The sequence below is a fragment of the Polyergus mexicanus genome, unplaced genomic scaffold (assembly GCF_030449975.1).
Source record: "Polyergus mexicanus isolate NDT 795.1 unplaced genomic scaffold, iyPolMexi1.0 SCAF_3, whole genome shotgun sequence".
Lineage (NCBI taxonomy): Eukaryota > Metazoa > Arthropoda > Insecta > Hymenoptera > Formicidae > Polyergus > Polyergus mexicanus.
The window spans coordinates 11,486,064-11,506,082 of record NW_027223323.1 but is presented as its reverse complement, the minus strand read 5'-3'; the positions used below and the strand labels follow the sequence as shown (position 1 = coordinate 11,506,082).

The 20,019-nt window shown below is 30.5% G+C and overlaps 1 protein-coding gene across 1 annotated transcript in view; it reads left to right on the top strand.

Annotated features, from left to right (window-relative positions):
- Kcc (solute carrier family 12 member kcc) overlaps positions 1-20,019 on the top strand; it is a 134,612-nt gene that overhangs the window by 1,213 nt on the left and 113,380 nt on the right. The window lies entirely within an intron of this gene.

Genomic DNA, 20,019 nt, shown 5'->3' with positions numbered 1-20,019 from the left:
AAGGAAGTTGAATGTGTACCAAAAAATTTACATTTTATAATTTCGTTATTATTATAATACAGAAAATCTATATACACACTAGATCCTGACTCTTATATGCCTAATTTCATATTATTTTTTTCATATGTTAAGAATATTATGTCGATAAATATACATAAAGCATTATTGCATATATATTATATTGCTATGTTGCAGCAATATTATATTGTAATATTTCTGTAGGCGGACATTTTGTTGTTGCTGCAATATCATAACAATGTTGTAGCAACATTTCGCAATGTTTCTGCAATGTTGCAATCTTGCAAAAAAATGTTGCTGCAATGTTGTTGCAATCTTACGGTGCTGTATGGGCTAGCGCGTGATAGTTCCCGTTCTGCGTCTAGAAAAAGGGGGTGGGCTCAGACATGACACTCTCGAAGAAAGTAATGATAGCTTTCGGATAATTAAATGTATCCAAATAGCGCAAACCTATTCTATAAATGTTCTATAAATATCCTATTTCTATAAACATCTTATAAGTATCCTTCAGTGCGAACATTTGAACATTCTAATAAAGTGAAAAAACCGATCTATGAATAGAAATCTGCATAGAACTTCAAAATGAGACCGTTGTAGATACAATGTTTTAAGGAGATTTATAAAATATTCTTTTAACACGAGAATATTCTACAAAGATTCATTGATAATTCTGTAAGAATATCCTCAAAATAATATATTTGACACTAAATTGAATAGTTAAAGAATATATTGTGCTATCAGGTATACTGTCTTCCGAATAACACAATTGAGGTATCATTGTTCGAATTTCGAACAAAAAAAGTAAAGATCTTAGTGATTTGATGAGTTATTTTGAAAAGTAAAACTTGAATAAACTATTTGAAATAGATTCATCGATGATTAGAAAATGTCATTGTTGGACAACATTAACATTTCGTGGTAATGAGAATTAATTACGAATCAAAATAGGAAAGAATTGTTGCATGCTGCTGCAAAACAAAGCACTTTGCAAAATAATAGACATAATTATAAAATATAGGGAGGTCAATCAACTCCGACTTGATAAAAGATGTTCGCAAAAACATTCGCAATGAAAAGCATTGTCCTCGCTATATTAATCATACATTTGCTCAATCGCAGCTATTTTCATTCGTATTATCAAATAATATGAAAATGTGTACGAGATATTTTCTTCTTTCGATAAAAGACAACAAGTATATGGTCCATTGATAATTTATCGTCATTATCGTATTCGCCTGATTTCTCGTCGAAATTTGAAAAAGATATAATCTGTGAACATCCAATATATTTCATCCTTCGTATCGTTGCGAATAAAGGATAGCTCGGCGTGTTGAGAGAAGCTTTCGTTTCAAGGTCGATCGATCGATCGTCGTCACGATGGAGATTAAGACCAATCGTGTTAGAAGTTCGAAGTAGCCGCGATCAATACAAACTGTTTCATAAGCATTTTCTTCACGTCAGTCTTCGAAAGCGTATTCCTTGATGGACTGAAAGCCTTCGCTTATTAAAAATTTTTCTTTGTTAATTGTGTAATGATAAAAATTTGTTTTTATATTAATATAAAGTTAATCTTAATGATTAGATAATTTTAATGACTTTATTTACCATATATCAATATTGAGTAAACTTTAAAAACAAATTAAAGAATTTAATTATTAGAATATATATATATATATATATATATATATATAGGGTGTCCTAGACCACCCGTACACCGCCTTTCTTTCAAAAACTAAGCATTTTAGAGAAAATCGTTTTGAACAAAAATTGTATGGTTTTGAGGGGAACATAAGATGGTGTCATTGGTTTGACCTTGGATGGCATCGTTAAGGTCAAGTCAAGGTCACCTTTAATTTCTTAACTGGAACCCCCTATTTTTTATTGCATATTCTTATAGTTTATGTCGAGAGCTTTCCAAAATACTATAATAAAGTATTTTTTCATTAAGTACTTTTTGAGTTATTTTGTATTTTAATCTAACATATTTTGATATTATATAAAAAATTAAATATCTTGTAAAATATTTAGTTTTCGATAATCTTACCGGAATACTTTTATGTACAGAATAATGAGACAAATCAATTAGTATAAAAAGTAATTGTTTTTAAAAAAATTATTTACAATGTATTTTTTTAAACAATTTTTTTTTTTTGCACTAATTGATTTGTCTCATATATATATATATATATCGCTGATTGAAAAAAATTACAACAATTTAATCGTAGAATAAATAATTCCGTTTATTCCATTTTTTTTTAAATAATGATTTACAAAATCTTTGATATATTTAAAGTGTAAAACTAAGAAAAAAGTATTAAGTAAAAAAAAAGTCTCAATATTTAAATGAGACATTAAAACATCGTATGTATAATACAAATTCTATTCAATCGAAAAAATATACATTTTTATTAAAATATAGAATTTTCTTAGAATAGTCTATAATATAACGTTAGTTTCTGATTGACTGTAACCAGTCTCCATTTGCATGCTTTATGTTTTCCCGAAACTCTTTAGCATCGTGCGCAAAGCTTGGCTATTTTTATCGAGAAACGATCGTCTCAGGCGCATAAATGACATTTAGCACAATTTAGCCAGCATTTCCGCTTAATAACGTGACTTTTCGATTTTATTGATAGATCGGTTAATATTCGTCGCTGATATTTTCATTGATGTGCTATTCTTTATCATTTTTTATAGTCATATTACATATAAAATGAGTAAACTTTGTCATTAAATTAACTAAAGAAATAGACGTTGCGTTCAATATCGAAAATCGTTTCAAGAATTTGAAAAAACTCATCGCTGTTTAGTTATCAGTGTGCAGAATTACCATTTATATTTTTAACCGTGACATTATGTGTGAAAGTTACTTTCCCGTTTAGATAAATGCAAGATGTGTTTTGCAAGATATCACATTGCATTTCTTGCCGCAACGATCAAAAAAGGAAATGGGGTGTGGTGTATCGGTTAAACATTCACCTAAACGTCAAAAAAGCGCCCTATCTTGCAGATTAATCTTCGTACACGGAATGCACCGAACTGCATTGAGATAAACGCTCGTCAAATCAATTGCAAGCAAAATTGTTTGACGCGAATCGATGCAATGCCGTCGCATGAGACAGTAATTGTCGTCGCGGTAATAACCGCGATTATTGTATAGTATACTAGCGTTTGAAGATGCTTGAACGTTCTGAATTCTGAATAAAATTTAAATAAAAAAATTTTATTTAAATATTAAAATCTAATTATAAATTTTCCCTCACAAAAATATTATTTTAAGCATAATGTAATATCCTAGAGAGAGAGAGAGAGAGAGAGAGCAGCATCCTAATAAAAAAATATTTAGTCCATTTTTATGTAATTTGATGAATTTAGAAAAATAACATAACGCTATAATTCAGTAAAAAGTTCTTAGAAAAAAATGTTTGGAAGAACGATATAATTAAAATTTTTTAATTTTATACTATTTAAAGTTTTCATGATTATTATAACACCGTAACGTTTTTATTATTTTCTGTTATTCGGCATCTATGAAGGAATAGTGATTTTCTGAAACATTTTGTATTAAAGCCATATTCTCTTATAGGTATTAAAGTGCATCCAAGTTCACACACATACATATCTCCTATTCTCTTCGCGACCGCCGCAGAATCTTATCGTTTAATACGATAGCTAGAACAGATATTGACGTTTGATGTTCCATTATCGTCCCTGAATTTTTTGACAATGATTCATAAAACTGTAGAGATTGTTGCTATGATTTCAGAAATGCATTGGATAATGATGACGATTAAAGTATATTATTCTAATAAATGATGAAAGAAAAAATAAAAGTTATTTAAACTTTCAATATTGTTCAATTTTTATTTCATAATGATTATCTTATTTTTATTTTTTTCGTATAAATTTGATCTCATGAAAATGAGGAAAATGAGTCATGAAAACACTTCCATGTGAAAGATCAGAACGCTGCCAATGATCCAGGATTAAAATATCCGTGCGATTCGCATGTCTCGTATGGCGAGCGATTATGCGCATCAATCCAATTCTCTGTAGAACTTGTTTAATTTGGTACGCGATAAATATTCGCCGGAAAAAGATCGTGGTCATACGATGTTCCGTGACCGCAGCTGCAACATCGTGTTTTCCTGGGATGAGTAGACGCACACACGCTATTATATGTAGATATATAAAATGACGAATATGGAAACGATCTCATGAAGCGAGATGAAATTTTATTGTGCGCGAATCCGACGCGCTGAATTTTCTAAAATGAAATCCATCTGATCTCTGATTCATAAGCTTTGCATGAGTGTCACTCATGATACCGGTCCGAAGGCTGGACTTTGTCGATGAGGAAACTCACCCTGGCAGAGCGAGACAGGATTCGTACGAAGAGCGTGAGGGGAGGACTGTGCAGCTGCATCCCTGCTACAAAGTAGATTCGATAGTGGTCGATAATCGCGTATAACCCCGCCCTACATCGTGCACGTTATGTCACTCTTATGATTTTTCTTTTGTCTTATTTACCTTTACCTGCTTTCATTTCTTTTTATGATATGAAGAAGATTTATCCTTACCAATCCAAATTTATTGGACATTGTTCATAAAAATTTAAAAAAATATAAAATAACTTATATATAAAATTAAAAAGTTAGTTAACATAAAAAAAAAAGATTTTTCTATAGAAATTTAAAATAAAATCTATTTTATATATATATATATATATATATTAGAAAATTAAATAAAAGTACTAAAAAAACAAATTTGCAAAATTTATATATTGTACAAATATATTATATGATAATAGCAAGACTTATTTTCTAGTTTTATTATTATTATTATTATTATTATTATTATTATCTTTAATTATAATTATTGATTATGCCAACGAATCGACTTAATCAGTTACATTATATTGAGAGATTTTTTTATCATAATTTTTTGAATGCAGCTAATATTTAATGATCTCAATACTAAATATCTATAGGGAATGACTTTTTTTATCACTCTCATTGTATCCATATTCTGACTACAATTAGCGTTAAATGCGTGTCGACTGGTTCTTGTTTCATGTTGACATTGAACTCGATCTTCATATTAGGCGAATTAAATACAGGATTAGCCGGTCACATTTAACGCGAAATTGTTTAATAAAAATGCTTGCATATACGTTTAACCATGTATGCACACACATATGTATCTCCTTCATATGTATAGGGAAATTTGCCCCGTGAATGTCAAATAAAACGTGTGGCGCCCTCGAACAATCGAAGCTAGAGAATACGACCGTTGGTTAGTAACTTTTTTACCTGTGCCTTTATACAAATGAGGAATGATTTTGATAAAAGATGTGTTAGGATCTTGTTTTTAGAATAATTTATTTTCATATAAATATTAGAATATTATATATATATATATATATATATATATATATATATATTGAAACATTTTTCGATTTAACGCAGTGTTTCTGAGATATTTGAGTGGGTCCTTTAAAATGGGACACCCTGTATATATATATATATATATATTTGTGTTATTATAATATATTTTTACGTTACGATTTTTACTTAATTTTTTAAAACAGATTTTAAAAGAATTTCCTTTTTTATATAAAAAAGATGATTAAGATTAATATATAATATATTTTAAAATAAATGCAAAAAAATATTTATTTTTTTTATTGATTAATTTGTTTTCTACGAATCACATGAATTAAACTAATGTTAAGTAAGTTTAATTAGATAATCAAATAATTATATGAAATTTTTAACAGAAGTAATGTACATACATACATACGTACATACATACCATACATATACATACATATGTACAGGATGATTCAGAAATACTTGAAACTTTAGAGGTGAGTTCTATACACAAAAAGAAGAAAAAAAAATGAAAAATGTCATATAAACATATGTCCGGAAATGCCTGGTTTATGAATTATAATCGAAAAATTACATTCAATTTAGTATCATGGCCTGATCTAAATTCATTAGATCTTTATCACTACCAATTCACCTTTGATCAAACACCGCGTTCGATTTGGAAAAATTATCTTCTCTTTTCATGTCGCATGCGACACATAAAAGCCACTAAGTCAATCATGATCATACTCTGAAACGATCGAGTTTTCGATCTATATTTACTAACATAAGACTTTCTCACTCATTATCAATATTGTGTGTACCATCTACCATATGAATGTAGAATGCTTTTTTTTAACATCCTATATAATACGATAATTTCAAATTTCAAAAAGTTAATCGAGCCGGTGCTTCATATGAAAGGCGCAATCGTTGCATCGTATTTTCTGCAAACATCATGTTTTATTTTCATGAGATGTAGCATAGAAGGCTGCAAAATGTCGAAATGATTCGTGTCATAAATCCATAAATAATACGCATTTCCACATGTGACACAATATATCGGCGTGATATTATGTACGAACCGATATTTCGCCATTCCGGCGCACCGCCAGAACAGAAGCATTGCATTCGGATGCGCTTCACCAAAATTATGTTATGTTTGTTCATCTCATCGTCAAAAACGAAGTGCGTAATTCATGTTTAATATAAATATAAATAAAATTCAGCATTCACTAAACAGACATATAAATAGGAAGAAATTAATTGAATAGTAATTAAACTAATTTGCATTTTGAATTGGCATATCTTTTGCATGGAAGTTTCATATTTTTCTCGAGCATCGAAAATTTCAATGTTTTATATATTTTGTCGATTAAAAATCCGAATATTCGAACATATGGCAAGCTATCTCACCGATTGTGTAGTCCCTGGCTGAGAGAAATAGAGAGAGAGCTTAAGCGGACAATACTGGTTTGATCCCACGGCCAATTCCTCGGTATATTGTCGTTCTGTGAAAAGCGAGGAAGTGATCGGTAGCGGCGGCCTTTCATTCGTGAAGCGGATCTTCTCATTTTAACGAGACGCGAAGCGCATTTCGACACGAGAACGCGTGCTGCGGCAATGTTGAGAGAAAAAAGGGACCCTGCATGTCAATTGACATTTATTCCCGGCGATACGTCACGACAAACTCCCATCACAATACACAATAGCCGAGTTCGAAGAAAAAATGAGTGAGTGAGTGAGTGAGTGAGTGAGTGAGTGACTGAGAGAGAGAGAGAGAGAGAGAGAGAGAAGAGAGAAAGATAGAGATCTTCAACGTTTATTCAGCGATGTTAAAAATATGACAAATCGTCGCACAAATTTCGACACAAATTTCTCAAAAACCCAACTAAAGATTATTAAATTTTATATGGCAAGTAATTTTTGATATGTTTTTTACATCTTTTAAATGGCTTTTCATATAATTATTAAAATTTTTCGATTAAAATTTATATAGATACGAAATTAAAAACAAAATTTGATTGTTTTAATTTAATTGGTGATTCTATTTTAGCGTATTGTTGCAAACATATATAAATAAATAAAAGTTTTAATGTTTACATTGTGAAGTTTAATTCATGCATTCTTAAATATAAAAGTTACAAGATTTCAATTCTTATAGGAGTATAAATCAATTTTCAACATTAATGACATTTACGGCTGATCAATTTGCAAAAAAAACTAATTTTTTTTTTTTTTTTTTTTTTTTGGGAGAAAATCCAATCAAGTATATTTTCAGAACGATCTCGAATTAGGATATGAAATAATGCTGCGTCGCGCGAAGGAATTCAGTCGGGGTTAAAGGGGCTTAATCTGCCGCGTTAGGCAAGCGGAATTCGAGGCAAAAATCCAGCCAACGGTTGAATCATCCTGGTGGCATGACTATAGTTGGGCTGCTATAAAGTGACGCGAGGGAGCTTTAACCGGTTCGCTGTCGCGCGTGTGTATGTGAAAACAATAACGACGTAATTGGGCCAATAATAAAATAATCGTTAGATACTTGGGAGCTGCATATTTCTATCAGCTTCCCTCTCTCTTTCTCTTTCCGCATCGCATCTTCGTATGCATTTAAGCACGAAAGATGTTGGTCTCATTCGCGTCAGACACGTGTCTTACGCAATTGCGGCGCAAATATCGTACGTAAGAACTTTCAAGACATTAAACCGCTAAGAATTTTTTGCGTAAAAGCTGTAAACATGCTAATGGCAATTACCGTACATTTTACGAATGGGATATTTAAATAATATTCCATTTTAGGAAATTAAAATCGTAATATTTTAATCGCAAATGGTTCATCTGCTAAATTTGATAAAAAGAGAGTTTAATTTAGATTTTTTTTTTATCTTAGTAATGTCTTGGTATTTTAAGTTTAGATTTGATTTTTATCATTTTATTATATTAGATTTAATTGTATGTGTGCGTATGGATGCGTTCGTGATTAAGGATTTTTTTCGCTAATTGTATCTTGTTTTTATAAGGACGACGATATTGATGAAATAATAGAACTAATGAAAACATCGTAAAATATTGGAAGAGACCGGATGGTAAAATGTTATAACTCAAATGTATGTGGACCGCGAATGTCGAAGTTCGGGAACATACTCGGAGTGGTCCCCGGCTATCCGGACTTCCGACAGTCGATACAGTGCCGGCGATTTATCCGGCGCAGAGTGCTCTAGTATCGCTGATTCCGATCAACGGAGGCCTTGGAAGAAATAGTCATTGCATACAAGATGGCTGATGAAATATCGAAAACAATTTTTCCCGCGCTTTCTTTTTAAATTGCAAGATGTTAAAAAGGAGGAATGTATAATTTTTTTGATTGCAAGAGAGATTAGAAATTGATAATTTTTTTACAAATAACACGATACACACAGACATACACATCGCTCAATCAATTTTTTTTAAAATGAAAATTCTATAATTTAAAATATGTCTAAACATTTTGATCTCGCGATTATAGAAAATAAAAAGAAATTTGCAAAGATAATCTCCAATTTCTTTAGAACGAGACAAATTCAAATTTATTGGAAAAGTATTCGTGCTTGACCGTTAGTGGGCAATTTTCGGAATACGATGAACGCTTTTTTAGATAAAATGCAAGGAAAAGTACCCTCTCGCAGAAAGAAGTTGCTGACGCGTTATCGTCTGGCTTAAGCTCCACCCCGTAGCTCGACATGGGTCGATGAAACTCTGTGTACCCCACCTTAAAACTATCTCCGATAGAAATGTATTATACAACGCACGCGTACTCACCATCGGCTATGTGTAGCTCTTTAATCGAGCTTTAATACATTGTCTTCCACGCTCTCTGTCCTCGAGCGCAATATCATTCCGCGAAACGACACGTAAGTGCCTTTTGACGTTAAATATTTTAATCGTGGGCGACTCCTGTCTCTCTCGCTTTTGCCGGACACAGTTATGGTCGTCTATATCCGTCCATTCGGTAAACTCACAACCCTCGGCTATATTATACCAATTATTAACGGGCTACGGATGAGAAGAGTATATATTTGTTGAAAAAAGACAAATGTGCACATTAAGAGACTATAATATTTCTTTGTTATTTAGGAATATTAGAATACTTATGATTCTTCTTCTTTATTATATTAAATATTGACATAATAAAATGTGCTTAAGTTGAAATTATTTACGTATTTGTGTGTGTGAGAAATGTATGACACGAAAGAGAATTTATATAAATATAATTAGAATATACATATTATTTTAATTGAAGTTTCAAAAATCTTTCAAACCATAAATAACAAGTATTTTAACATTTACGTTTATTATTACGATTTTAAATTAGTATACCATACTATAGGGTAAAATGCGATTTCTCGATGTGTAGAATTTAATAGTTACTTAATAGATTATATTTATGAATTTTTATTATCTTCAAAAATAATAACAAAGTATATATTTTCTGCGAAATCCTTATTCTCACGAATCCTTTCGAACGTGTATTTTCGCTTTTTACAACGTAGCTGTACGGAAATAATATTTTCTAAGAAAATAATTTCAATATTTGCATTTGTACATGTGCGGCATGTAAATCGTTGGCGTAGCCTTGATATGAGCGAGATTACAAGGCACTTCATTTACGGGAAGGACGCAGGAGACACCCCGCTCGTGCGAATCATCCACGAAATGCAGCCGTCCTAGACATTATCTCCGCATCGGTTCCCTTTGATTGTGAAGATTACAGGATGGTGTTTTGTTTATTCGTGCCGTTTGTGCCATGCTTTACGCGTGGCGGACATTCATCAGCGTTGATGCATGGAACCAAAATATGATCAAACACATGATTTCATTACGACGCGATGCAACTTACTCGAAAATCAAGATATCACATCGAAAGGATTTATGTCGCCCTTCTGATGTCTCTTTTCTCCTGTTGTAAAACGCAGAGCTGCAATAAGTTCCTTTATCGATTTATTTTTTGATTTTAGTAAAATCAAGGAAATATATTTTAAATATAATGTTTTTCAATTAACTTTTTTTTAATTTACTGCTTATATATAGGGTGTCCTAGACCATCCGTACACCCCTTTTCTTTCAAAAACTAAGCATTTTAGAAAAAAACGTTCTGAACAAAAATTGTATGATTTTAAGGGGAACATAAGATGGTGTCATTGGTTTGACCTTGGATGGCATCGTTAAGGTCAAGTCAAGGACATCTTTAATTTCTTAAATGGAATCCCCTATTTTTTATTGCATATTCTTATAGCTTATGTCGAGAGCTTTCCAAAACACTATAATAAGGTATTTTTTCATAAAGTATTTTTTGAGTTATTTTATATTTTAATCTGACATATTTTTACATAAAAAATAAAATATTTCGTAAAATATTCAGTTTTCGATAATCTTACCGTAATACTTTTATGTACAGAACAATGAGACAAATCAATTAGTATAAAAAAATAATTGTTTTTAATAAAATTATTTACATTTTTTTAAATAATTATTTGTTTTTTTGGCACTAATTGATTTGTCTCATTATTCTGTACATAAAAGTTTTACGGTAAGATTATTGAAAACTGAATATTTTACGAAATATTTTATTTTTTATTGAAATAAAAAATTTTTTGTTGAAAACGTTTTTCTCTAAAATGCTTAGTTTTTGAAAAAAGGGGTGTTCTAGGGCACCCTGTATATATATGATATTTTTATTTTTTTATAAAAAATAAAAACCTTATAAGAGCATTATTATAAGAAATGTAATAAAAAGATATTTTTGTTACGCCATTTAATGAACGATTGCGATCGTATCAGGTGAGTTAATAAAAGCGTTTTTAGTGGCAAAATCAGATGCGGTTTACAAATTAAATATGTATTTACCATGTTATACGTGCCTTATCGTTTAATTATTGCGCTCATTCAATATTCTCTAATTTGTTTCTGCCTATCGAGTCTGTAGCAAAATAAATATTGGCATTGTCGACGCTGCCGAAATAATCCTATTCCAACTTTATCTTTTTTGATTCGCCAAATGTAAAATACGTTAAGACGGATTTGCAAGTTTCGTTGTTAATGCGTGAGCCTTTTTCAAGATCTTAGAAGAGTTTCAGACAGTTTAATGGGAGCTAAGAGTGAAGTAAGAGGATTTGTGATGCTAAAAGTGTCACGGCTTGAAAAATTTATATATATGTATATTAAATACAAATATACAATATACAAATATACAATGCGGCGATAAAATCGATGAGGTGTAACTTTTTATGCATATTTATCAATCTTTGATTTTACATGCATGCATAAAAATATAAATATTATTTTGCTCCTAAAAGTGTAAATGGAAGAGAAATTGTAAATTATACGTAATTTGATTTAAATTAACATATGTATATTTGCATAATTAAGTCAGAATCCAAATCAATTTATTGATATTTATTAAACGCGTTTGATATTTTATATTTGAAGCATATAAAATACATATATGAATAAAATGATTTATCGAATTACGAGTTGTGAGATGGACGTCAATAAATATCTTTTTCATCAAGTTTGATTCGTTTAAGTTATGAGAAAAATGTGAAAATAAACTCGCATCTTTCGCTCCATGTTTTCTTGGAGAAATGTCAAGGTAAACCGAAAGTTGTCGTCGACTTGTTCGGATATTTCACAGATTCTAATATTAGTCTTTTATTGATAAATATAGATAAGAAAACATTATTAGCACAAATAAAAAGTTAGAGATCGACATGGAAATAGTTATATTTACTTTAACATAAGTCTAATAGAAATGCATACATACGCATAGTAGAATTTAATATATAAGAAGAAGAAAAGAGATACAAACTATTAACCGAAATTGCGCTAATTTTTTCTCATACATATTTTAACGAAGTTATGTATTTTGAGTGATATAAAAAAATCATACATAAATGAATTTTAACATAGAATATATTTTTCATATATATTTTTCGATAAAGTTCGTTTGTCTTAGATTGAGGGAGAAATAGTTTCGTATGCGAGGATAAAGTTGACATCAAACTGGTAACGAGAAGGCGTTAAATTTATATAGACTTTTCTGATGAAAATTCTGTGATGGATCATTTTGTGATTTTTAAGATACGAAAATTAAAATTAAATAATTGTTTAATAAGAAAACAAAACTCGATATATTATCGTTCTATAATAAAAACGTAGTTATAAAATATGAATGAAAATACTATATAATCGTTAATGACAAAAAACACACATATACAGGGTGGCCCCGAATGTTCCAACCAGACTTTGAGATCTTATAGGAAATTTAATTCTGAACAAAAAATTTTCTATAAACATGGGTCGAAAAATGCTTTCTTAAGAAGTTATCGCTCAAAAACCTCTGAAATCGTGATTATTTTACATATTTCTCCAAATATCATGGAAAATGTGCGTCTTTTAACAAAAAGTACCGAAACAAAAGTTGTAGAAAATTGAATTATCTCTCAAATGAGGTCAAAATGATTGTTGTACGTTCCATAGATTTTGATATAACCAGTTTCAAACGTACAAAAAGTGCTTTCGTTACTTATTGTTAGATCGATTAAAGTTGAATCAAGAAGAAATCCATAAAGCGACTAGTTCGGCAATTACTCGATGTCGAAAATGTATTGGAGCTAGAGGGGGACATTTTGAGAACAGTTAGTTTTTTCACATCTTTATTCATTTTCTACTATTACGTGCTATTTTAGTTTAAAAAAATTTATTTTATTTTCATGAAAGAAAAAGATTTTTATTTTTTATTTTTATAGTTTTTTCAAGAAATTTATTAAATACCATTTTCTTTTTATTTCATTTTCTTTTCACCTTTTGCTCTTTGCACCAGAGGTTTTTGAGCGATAATTTTTTAAGGAAGTATTTTTCGAGTATTTATAGGAAATTTTTTGTTCAAAATTAAATTTCCTATAAGATCTCAAAGTCTGACTGGAACGTTCGGGACTACCCTGTATATAATAAATAATAATAAAATAAAATTGGGAAAGAGGGAATATTCAGAAGTTAAAAATATTATTGAATGCATTTGCGAAATAATATTGAATGAGCGAACAATTAATTAATTTAAATTAATTCTTTAAGATGAACAATAAATATAAAATAAATAATGATAAACAATAATAAACTTTTTTATCTTTTTTTTAAAGAATAAGATATTCAAGAACAAAAAACAAAATATTAAATCTTGGTATTATACATATACCTGTATATGTATATATAACATAAATGTTAGCTTTTATTAGAAATAATACAATATTTCTTCGTAAAGAATTAATTAACACAACGTTATTAATTTTGCTAATCACGCACCAATCACTGAATGTTACGCAGTTGCAGCGCATCTGGTAGCGATATCTACGAGCGCATGTAAGTAATCCACAGCACTTAACAATAATCGCATTAAAGTTTCATGCGCAACAAGCGTGAGGCAAACGCGAAGAAAGGCTTCAATTATTTGGATCGTTGAAAGACCATATGGACGGACTTAAAATTTAAATATAATTATAATATAAACATAAAAGTCAACAAAAAAAAAGATAGACATTTTAATTTAATCGGAAGACATATTACATAATTTCAAATTTATGATCTACCGAAAATTCTTATATAGATTAATAGAACACCCAATTTCAGGGTTAACCGCATTTGATGATTGAAGATATGACAATTTTTGAATCTTACCACATCGATATTTTTATCGCGTAAATGGAGGAATTTGTTCTCAACTGTGTATCTTATTTTTCCACTATCTCTCCTAAGTTATTGAACGACACTTACAACAAAAAAGATCGTCAATTTACAAGTCGCGACGTGATGTCTTCTCGGGAGAAAAAAACGCGTTCGAGAAAAATGCGAAACGCTTATAATCCATGCGTGTAATCGGCTTCAAACTAGGTCGAGGAGACAGACCCCGTTTCTATCCTCCGCGCATTCGCGAATTTATTGCCCGCGGCCGAACAACAATCGACGATTCGGGTCAGAACCGGGCTTTGCGTTGCACCGACCCGGAAGCCGATTGTGACGAAAATCGCGCATATAAATGCACGATAAGTGTCGTTATACATTGTTGAATGTTAAAATTTGCAAAAAGAGAATAATACGGTAATTCATATCGTATTTTTTGTGACATATATTACTTTTTACGCGTTGATAATCTATTAAATCAGAATTTTGATAATTACAATGACAAATTAAAAATACAATGTTAATCATTTTTAATTATATGTATAATTATGTGTTAAAGTAATATATATATTTTATAATTTATATATATATATTTTATAAAACATATTTTATGATATATATATTTTAAAGTTTTATAAATTATATACGTTATATAAGTTATATAAGTTATATATAACTTATTACATATAAGGTATATAAATCTTTTGAAAAAAAATTTAAAAAAATATATAACGAGATTTATTGCCAATTATGAGAGAAATGTAAGAAAATTAACTACACGCATGTTCTCTGATGTTTAAGATACAATTATATCTAAAGAATAAAACTGCGGAAAAATACAAGCTGGAAAGAATGTAGATGGGGGAAAAACGCTTCTCTTGCGACACGAATCGTGTAAACTGTTAGGTAAACAGTAATTAACGACAACTTGTCGTTTTAATTGTGCAATTGCAAACGCATGCCGCGAGTGATTAGTACACTTAATAATAGTCAAGGTTAATGCATAATCTGTTGATTATTGCGTTTTCCTGGGTCACTTCGATTGCGAATGGTATAGGCTCATTCTCATGAACACGATGTGATAAAAATATATGTAATATAAGACAGAGCAAGAGTTTTAAAATTATTAGGAGAGGAATAGAAAAATTTAACCAAGATAATTAAATTATATACAGGGTGTCCTAGACCACCCGTACACCCCTTTTTTTCAAAAACTAAGCATTTTAGAGAAAAACGTTTTCAACAAAAATTGTATGGTTTTGAGGGGAACATAAGATGGTGTCATTGGTTTGACTTTGGATGGCATCGTTAAGGTCAAGTCAAGAATACCTTAAATTTCCTAAATGGAACCCCCTATTTTTCATTACATATTCTTGTAGCTTATGTCGAGAGTTTTCCAAAACACTATAATAAGGTATTTTTTCATTAAGTACTTTTTGAGTTATTTTATATTTTAATCTAACATATTTTGATATAAAAAATAAAATATTTCGTAAAATATTCAGTTTTCAATAATCTTACCGTAATACTTTTATGTACAGAATAATGAGACAAATCAATTAGTGCCAAAAAAAGAAATAATTATTTAAAAAAATATTGTAAATAATTTTCTTAAAAACAATTATTTTTTTATACTAATTGATTTGTCTCGTTGTTCTGTACATAAAAGTATTACGGTAAGATTATCGAAAACTGAATATTTTACGAAATATTTTATTTTTTATGTGAAAATATGTCAGATTAAAATATAAAATAACTCAAAAAATACTTTATGGAAAAATACTTTATTATAGTATTTTGGAAAGCTTTCGACATAAGCTATAAGAATATGCAATAAAAAATAGGGGGTTCTATCTAAGAAATTAAAGGTGTCCTTGACTTGACCTTAACGATGCCATCCAAGGTCAAACCAATGACATCATTTTATGTTCCCCTTAAAACCATACAATTTTTGTTCAGAACGTTTTTTTCTAAAATGCTTAGTTTTTGAAAGAAAAGGTGTGTACGGGTGGTCTAGGACACCCTGTATATAAAATAATATGTATATGCCTTAAAAAAATTGTTTATTCATTCTTTCCAAGATTCAAGATTTGTACATAAAATTAACAGTAAATAATAACTTTGAAAGGCATACTTTTTTTCGATATCTATAAAAATGCTCATCCGGTATGCCCGTCTAAATCGCATACTCGAACGCATTTCGTGAAACTCGATGCAGTTAATTCGATAACTGGCTTATTTCGATAGATGATTCCTAAGTGAAGCCCTCTGTGTTTTAGCATTAAGCTGTAACAGTGCAAATTTGTTACTAGCTGATTGATGGGCTTCATTCTTGTGCCCGCTTGTCGTTTCACTGAATCTCACATATATTATAGTATATTCGATAATTAATTACGATCATTTAATCGAAAGATTAAAGGAATATTAATTTGCCTAACTGCCACAAAATAACAAAAAATAATAGTACAGATAGTAACAGCATTGATTTTGGTCATTGTCATGTCATTGTCAATGTACATTCGGAAATTCTTTAAGGAATTATAAATAATATAGTTACTTATAATTATTTGTAAAATAATTACGCAAACACAAAACACATTGATAATATATGCAATTAATATGTGCGACATCATCATAAACATTGCAACATAAATTGTAATAGGCAATATTGCTAAATGAGTTTGTAAGAAAAAATAGAAACTGTGTCGTACGAATAAAGAGACGCGCTATTTTTGTTTATTTTTCTTTTTTTTATGCGTAAATCATGTGCTATTTCTCTTTTGTCAAATTTAATATACTTATGTCTTATACATTTTCAAGACAAATTCGTTGAATTATCATCTCAAGTTTGCCCAATCCTACGGCACACACTTTGTCAAATATACACGTACTCAGCAACATATATCATCCAGTATTTCATCTCAGCAACTCTCAGATAATTCGTTCTTTCTCACCGGACTTGTCATTCTTTATGATGAAAAAGTCAAACGGGGTGACGCAACTTTCAAGAAGAATGATGCATTTCCGTCATTCCGTCGAGTCGAATCGTTTTACTTTGCCGAGAAAACAGAACTCGCGAACATGAGATTAATAATAAGTTGATATTGCACAACGTAGATTTTTCGTCGTGTAAGAGAGCGATTTTATTCTTTCGATAATGCACGCAAGTGCGTTTTCTGCAGGATAATTTCTGAGCTTTTTCGACATTTAATATCCTGCTGACGGATGAAATATTCTTATCTTCCGCTTTTTCCGCAGAAAATAATACACGATACAAACCGTATTGCATACGCGATTTCCTTTCTAACGTATTCTTCGCTTTTTCTTGATTTTCCTTTTTTTTTTTCATTTCGATATTTACTTACTTTTTTTATTTCTTATTATACATACTTTTCGCGATTCTTTTTAAGCTCCGCGAAGGAAATTCTTGCAAAGAAAGAAGCTTATTAATTTTTTAATCTCGAGCTATGTTATTAATTATGGTGTACAAGATGCATGTAATCATATTTCCCTGATTTTGCGCGAATTAATTCAATTAATAAGACTGTCGGTATGCCAATCTTAAACCTGTCAAGACTAGGGAAATTATTTTAAAATTATTATGAAGACAGATCGTGTAATATTAAAATATCACGTTGTTAGAATACATATAAATGCAGATTAAAATAATTTGATAAGCCCAGAACATATATGGATGAATCTAAATTCATTTCAAGTTTTCTTATAATAGTTTTAAACAGTCTGGGTGGAGTTCCGAATAGGTGAACCTTCCGATTTTTTTGAAACTACACTATTTTTTGTATTTTTTAACGCTGATTACGAATATGATAATGAAAATTTGCGACAAGGTCATTTTCAAGGTCAAAACAAAAAAATTGAAAAAATATAACTTTTTAGATATTATTTCGATAAATATTGATGTAAGAACAAAATGTTTCAAATAAAAGTTGTAGTTCTTGTAAAAATACATCATTTATGTTGTATAAATTTTTTGCGTAAAACTGAAAGTTTTCGAGAAAATCGATGTTAAAGACTAAAAACGGCAGGTGAAGTTCCGAAAAGTGCTCATCTCTGATTTTTTTGAAACTCAGTATTCTTACGTATTTTGATGCACTGATTACGAATATCGTAGTGAAAATTGGTGCATTTCTCATTTTCATAGTGAAAATCATGAAAAACCCATAAAACTTTTAGATCTTACAGAGAAAAACATTTTGTCTTATTAATTTTTACCGTACGAGTGATAGTTTTCAACAAAAACGATGGAATCTAAATCTTATATCTGTTCTCCCATCTAAGCATGTACTTTGCAGTACATATACGATTCCACATGGGTTTACAACTTTCCACGTAGAGCGAGGTTCCACGCAAACCTATTTGTCTAGTTTTTCGGTAGTGGAGTCCCCCGCAGGGGGGCGGAACCCACTGTTTCCACGCATACACTTTTCCACGCGAAGCGAGGTTCCACATGGGTTTGCAACTTTATAAAAAATTGCAAAATTATAAAAAAATATAAAAATTATAAAAAGAAAAAATGGAGTCAGTTCTTCGTCATGTCCTTGTCGTTGACTCCGGGTTCGGCTGAGAACGAAGAACATATTGATGTTTGAGAGGGTTTTTCTTATCTAATTTTTTTTCGAAAACTATCAGTTTTACGCAAAAAATTTATAGAACATAAATGATGTATTTTTTTAAGAACTGCAACTTTTATTTGAAACATTTTTTTCTTACATCAATATTTATTGAAATAATGTCTAAAAAGTTATATTTTTTCAGTTTTTTTGAGTTTTGACCTTGAAAATGACCTTGTCGCAAATTTTCATTATCATATTCGTAATCAGCGTTAAAAAATACAAAAAATAGTGTAGTTTCAAAAAAATCGGAGGGTTCACCTATTCGGAACTTTATCCAACAGTCTCAATGATCATTTTATTTATATTAGTAAAATTGTTGCATGTGAATCTAAAATTAAAATATTAAATTCTTCTATTAAAATCATTTAATTAAATAGATTTGTATGGTAAATTCATCGAGAAATCTCGATTTAATCTTCTTTTTATTACGTTTTTTGTTATTGTCAAACAGAAAATGGAACGTAGAATGTTAACATGAAAATAATAAAATTGAGATAGATCATTTCTCGGTTATCGAGGACTCATCGTTTCCTTTGCGTAACAGCACTTAGAACGATAAGCCATTAGCGATGTCGGATGGATGATATGCAAGATAAACTGAAAGTAATAAAGTAAAAATGTCAAAGGAAAGAAAGTGTGGAAGGAGGGGGAGGGGGGAGCGGGGGAAGGGGCGTGGCGCTCTCGTTTGACATTCTTCATCCCTTCTGTCTTCTCGTTCTCGAAATAATTTCGTACGAAGCGGGAGAGGTATTTCCAATTACGTATTTTCTCGATCGCAGATAACAGTATCTACTTCGCTCTCGTTTGCACGAAGACTGAAGGTAACGAATGCGAAGTTCATTGTCTGCGACCTTATTCGAGTGTATAGGGTGTAGGCAATCTCTCTCGTACGCGTGTTTGCGAGCGAATATAGGCCCCCGTCGATTAACTGGAATACAGCACGCAATTTCTATCCTAGACCTTCGCAAGGTCCGTCACGTTATCGCGCGAGATCCACAAACGTGAATTGATCGCGATTCCACTTTGCTGGTTCACGCTGTCGCAATGCAATATTCAAATCTGATTATCAACAGCAGCATTTAATTCCGCGTGACACGCCACGCGACGTGCGCAGTTCTCTCGTGTTCTATGTATCTGTATGTCAGATAGATTTATTAAATTTGTAATATTTTCGAAGAATTATCTTATTTGTTATTTATCATTATTGATTTTTATTTTGTGGAAAACGATAAAGTACGATGAATTTTATATGTTCGCATGCAATAACTCGCGATTCTATAATA